Below are 5,748 nucleotides of genomic sequence, written 5' to 3'. Positions count from 1 at the left end.
AAAAAAATCATGAAATGCATTTTATTAATGTAGAATTCTCAGAGAGCAAATTACTCAGAAAAAGAATGACAAAAGAAAAAAATTTATGCTTCAAAAATTATTGTTTCTTAAAAACATTTCTAATAATATCAGAATGCTTGATAGGAAGACATGATTATAATTATTTTTCTTAATTATTGGAAAAAAGGATCGCCTTTTTGGTTACTTGTGTGATATGTACTTTGCAGATTTTCTACAGGAGCTCCTGGAATGAGATTATTGAATATTTTAGTACAGGGAGATAGACAACAAAAAATGAATTTTATTAAGTCAAACAATATTTTTGTTTTTATTCTGAAAAGATTGTTAAATGCAATTAATTAAAATAAAATATCTTGAAATAATTTCCTTTGTGTATTATGCAAAAAAAATCAAAGCAAAATACTTACTCCTTAACTAAATCCAGGTAAGAAATATTGAAATAGGTGGCTTTCTATAAACACAGATGTGCTTCGATTTAGCAATGGATGTGTCCTTTTTTGGTATGAGGCAGGAAGAACTTGGTTTTACCACAATACCAAGTACAATGCAAATTAAACTAACAGATATTTGATTCTCTTTATAGGAATAAGAAGAAATTTAAGATAAAACATGTCATTCCATTGGCTCACCTGTGGATTGGTGATGAAGTGGACGTGTTCAGGTCAGACAACATTACTGCTTCCAAGTCCATTTACCTATAGTGGCCGATGGGACATGTTGCTGCCACCTTTCAGTATCAGCTGTAATTTGGTCCACTGATCACAAGAGAATAACTTCAGAAATTGTGGGTCAAATTAATGGAGTGTAATTCACTTACCAGTGAATGAGTTTGCTCATTCTAAAATTCTACAATTAGAAAACAATAATCAGGCTATGGCTATCGGTGACCATTGAAGAGTGTGTATCTATCTAATAACTTCTTTCACCAAAGGCTTCATCAACCCAAAATGTCAGAAAAATAGAATCAATTTTAGTCTGATTGTATACGGGATGCCAACTCAACCTTTCCCCTTCTATGATGATCCTAGATTTTCTATTCTCTTCACCATATCCATTTCAACATGTAGGTAGGTTTTTTATGGTTTTTTGTTTTGTTTTCTCTTTTTTTTGTTTTTGTTTTGTTTTGTTATTTTGTTCTCCTTACATTTTTAATTGATCAGGTTACAGATTGCAACTTATGCTTGTCCTTTTCTTAAGATCTACAAATTCTGCTCTCATATTAGTCCAGAACCTATCACTGTCTCCCACCAGGAAAGGGAACATTGTCCTTCAAAAGGAGGGAGGGGAAGTCCAGGAAGTTCCCACAGAATGCAAGAGTGGGTAACTCCCCACAAGGCAGAGGCCAGGAGGATGAGCTTGACAGTTCTACTCCAAGGAAAACCCAGATAAACAATGGCAAAGGAAGAACGCTGGGGTATTCTCAGTAGTGCCACTTCCTGTTTAGCATCCAGGGTTTGGAAACCTGCAGGATACACAGAACCAGTACAGCACTGAACAGAATCTTATGGCAGCATGAAGAAGCCAAGAAAGGTGCTGCACGGCAGTCCTCAGGCTTACTTGACTCCCGCATAACAGGTTCTGTGTCAGGCGTGCCTCCAAGATCACACAGGTTGTGCAGAAGTTTGCTAAGCATCGAAAGGAGAGCCATTCGGGTCACAAGACTACAGAACAAGGTTCCCAAGAACAATATGACTAAAATACAAGGACATGTAGTGCTCAGGCAGGCTCTAAGAGGCGGACCCCAAGGCCTGCAAGCTGTCTTGGACGTCAGTGCCATCTTTGCCATCACTGCCACTGTCACCTCCAGCCAGGTTCTCCTGCTCACAGGCCTCTTTGGAGCCAGGAAGATTGCTACCCTGATTCTCCTTGAAACCCAAAACCACGTATCTGACTTTCTGCAACGCCAGCTGCCTTCTCAGCTCATCTGCCAACTGTGAGAGATCTCACTCCATAGCATATGCATCTTCGCCGTCTGCATAGTACTTGGGCTCCACCTCACTAACCTGGAAGTTCAGGGTGTTGGAATAGAGGTGCAAAGCAGCTCGGTTGCTCTTCCTGGCCTGCAGGGAGACATACTGAGCGCTGGCCTGAGAGGCCTGGTCCATTAGCTTCTGGGCCAGGCCAAGGCACCGGTGGGAGTGCTTCACAGCCAGTGAGGTGATGTCTCCATGAGGGACATCATCAGGTCCTCTTCCATTTTGGCCAGAACATAACCCACAATCTTCCCAACCTCATCCTCAGCAATGTAGGGAGCTGGACCCACGAGAGGCCATGATAGCAGTGCTTCATCTGGGAGTTCTCGGGCAGGCAGAGCAGGTTGCAGTGTTGCATGTCCATCACGTCATATGGTCGAGCCCAGTGGATGTTCATATTGGCGGCAGGAAGGCCTATCAGACTCCGGAGAGTCAGAGAGGATGCCACAGAGCACAACCTACACCAGCGCCATTTGCTTTAAGACAGCTGGATTATCCAAACACAACTCACACAAGATGAGGAAGGTCTCTCACTATCTTCCATTTCGTTTCGGCGATGCCATACAGAACTTGTCCATCTTCATGCACATGGGGCCACAGTCATGTCCGAAGCGAATGACGACCACACAGTCCTCCTCAGAAAGGATGGCCTGGTCTACCTGCCAGCCATTGAGTAGACGGGGAAGCATGGAGGACATCTTGAACGCGCATGGGCCGTTGAACGCCACGAGCTTCCTCTAACCTCGTGTGAGCCCACAGGGCCGGACCAACGGGGTCCTCCACCCAGCACCAGCACCCTTCATGTTTTGATCTGCGATGTTCATCAAGACTGCACAAGATCCATGGGGCAGGACAGAGGTGCATTGTCTTCTGAGAAGAATGTGGACAGGACAAGATCCTACTTATCCTAGACATTCTTCTCCCCAAATGATCTGATTTTATTTGTATTCTAAAAGTACACAGATTTAACTCTTTCCAATAATATTGTGTAGTATAATTTTATTTGACAAATATTTTCTACACTCCCACATTTTCTTAAAAATTAGTGTTTAATTGAATGATGATACTCATGAAATATTCAAGTATTTGAATGTCTCTGTAGCAGAATATCACTGGTGTTTATAGTCGATTAAAGAAGACTAGTGTCTTTAGATCATCAGAGTCAGGTATAATTTTCAGAGTTCAAGAAAATTTCAAATTTGCATTCAAATCTTTCATGAAAAGATGTGCTCATGGCATATTGAAATTATATTGAGTGTAGTTGTAGGGATTGTGTAGCATATGCCTTCTGCTCTAAACAAGCATACAACAACAATCAAATTTTTCCCCATGAAAAATTCATGCCTACCCCAAATTTGAGCTCTTTTCATTCTTCTATCCAAACTCTTAGTGTCATCTCACAGTTGACTCAAATAACATAAACATAAGGTTTATGACCATGCTAGGCTCTGTGACTGTGCTCTTTATGGGGAAAAGAATTTGTCATGGACTCTGACAAAAGAGAAGATGACCTTTTGTTCTCTGAATATTTTCTACTCCTCTGGTAAAATCTCTAAAGATTGTTATTTAATGCTTAGTGTTTCTCTCTTATCAAATATGAGATGTATAATATTTAGGGATGGTAAAGTGTCTCATAACAGCATAAGTATACAAAAAATTAGGTCGTTTGGAAGTGGAGACATGTTGACACTACCAAATATATTTATACCATAATTGATGGCCACGGATGTAAGATTTTTTTATGTATAATAACCTTAAAAATCTTACCATTTATCATGACTCTAATATTTTCAATTTTACAGTTTCATGGAAAAGACCACTTGGTTGCATTTCTTTCTACAAAGCCTTCAGGCCAGGGCGATATTCATGCTAATGAGGTGCTTCATGCTCCACCAATCCCTGGAGGACAAGTATACAACCGTAGCATGTTATGTATATAAGGCGAGCGCCTTTGCTGCTCGGGATCCCCGTATCAACAATGAGGTGGTCCTGCAATAAAGGCTGTTGAGAAGAATCCGACGGTGTTGCATCTTCCTTGCTGGCCAAGGTGGGCGCGACAGAAAACAACATGAAACAAGACGGATTCATGTACTATAGATGCAAAAGGAGTAAATACTTTTCATTATGTCACTGAAATTTGAACCAAATAGTCCCAACAGCATATATTTCCAAGTGAAGTATTATTACTACAATTAAACTGTCTACTCCTGAGGCCTTATTGCTTATATATAGACTTCTGTGTTGTTTCCACTATTCCTTATTCATTTAAAAATATGTGTACTAAACAATTATTATTATATAACATTAATATAAATCATTACATTTCTCTCCATACCTAAGTGTTCAGTGATATATTAGCTGGAAAGAATAGGAATTCAAGGCCCATACCTAAACATAGTAAAAGTCATATACAGCAAACCAGTTGCTAACATTAAACTAAATGGAGAGAAACTTGAAGCAATCCCACTAAAATCAGGGACTAAACAAGGCTGCCCACTCTCTCCCTACTTATTCAATATAGTTCTTGAAGTTCTAGCCAGAGGAATCAGACAACAAAAGGAAATCAAGGGGATACAGATTGGTAAAGAAGAAGTCAAAATATCACTTTTTGCAGATGCTATGATAGTATATTTAAGTGATCCCAAAAGTTCCACCAGAGAACTACTAAAGCTGATAAACAACTTCAGCAAAGTGGCTGTGTATAAAATTAAGTCAAATAAATCAGTAGCCTTCATCTACACAAAAGAGAAACAAGCTGAGAAAGAGATTAGGGAAACGACACCCTTCATAATAGACCCAAACAATATAAAGTACCTCGGTGTGACTTTAACCAAGCAAGTAAAAGATCTGTACAATAAGAACTTCAAGACACTGAAGAAAGAAATTGAAGAAGACCTCAGAAGATGGAAAGATCTCCCATGCTCATGGATAGGCAGGATTAATATAGTAAAAATGGCAATTTTACCAAAAGCGATCTACAGATTCAATGCAATCCCCATCAAAATACCAATCCAATTCTTCAAAGAGTTAGACAGAACAATTTGCAAATTCATCTGGAATAACAAAAAACCCAGGATAGCTAAAACTATCCTCAACAATAAAAGGACTTCAGGAGGAATCACTATCCCTGAACTCAAGCAATATTACAGAGCAATACTGATAAAAACTGTATGGTATTGGTACAGAGACAGACAGATAGACCAATGGAACAGAATTGAAGACCGAGAAATGAACCCACAAACCTATGGTCACTTGATTTTTGACAAAGGAGCCAAAACCATCCAATGGAAAAAACATAGCATTTTCAGCAAATAGTGCTGGTTCAACTGGAGGTCAACATGTAGAAGAATGCAGATCGATCCATGCTTATCACCCTGTACAAAGCTTAAGTCCAAGTGGATCAAGGACCTCCACATCAAACCAGATACACTCAAACTAATAGAAGAAAAACTAGGGCAGCATCTCGAACACATGGGCACTGGAGAAAATTTCCTGAACAAAAAACCAATGGCTTATGCTCTAAGATCAAGAATCGACAAATGGGATCTCATAAAACTGCAAAGCTTCTGCAAGGCAAAGGACACTGTGGTTGGGACAAAATGGCAACCAACAGATTGGGAAAAGATCTTTACCAATCCTACAACAGATAGAGGCCTTATATCCAAAATATACAAAGAACTCAAGAAGTTAGACTGCTGGGAAACATAACCCTATTAAAAATGGGGTTCAGAGCTAAACAAAGAACTCACAGCTG

General features: G+C 39.6%; 2 pseudogenes; both read right to left on the bottom strand.

Moving 5' to 3' along the window:
- Positions 1-1,725: 1,725 nt before the first annotated feature.
- Positions 1,726-2,400, bottom strand: LOC148001909 (N-alpha-acetyltransferase 11-like; annotated as a pseudogene).
- A 101-nt stretch (positions 2,401-2,501) lies between these two features.
- LOC148001908 (thioredoxin-like protein 4A pseudogene) lies at positions 2,502-2,692 on the bottom strand (annotated as a pseudogene).
- Positions 2,693-5,748: the final 3,056 nt, after the last annotated feature.

Source organism: Rattus norvegicus, chromosome 12 (genome assembly GCF_021556685.1).
Source record: "Rattus norvegicus strain SHRSP/BbbUtx chromosome 12, alternate assembly SHRSP_T2T, whole genome shotgun sequence".
Classification (NCBI taxonomy): Eukaryota; Metazoa; Chordata; class Mammalia; order Rodentia; family Muridae; genus Rattus; species Rattus norvegicus.
Note: the sequence above shows the minus strand (reverse complement) of the source record. Positions and strands in the feature narration are given on the sequence as shown.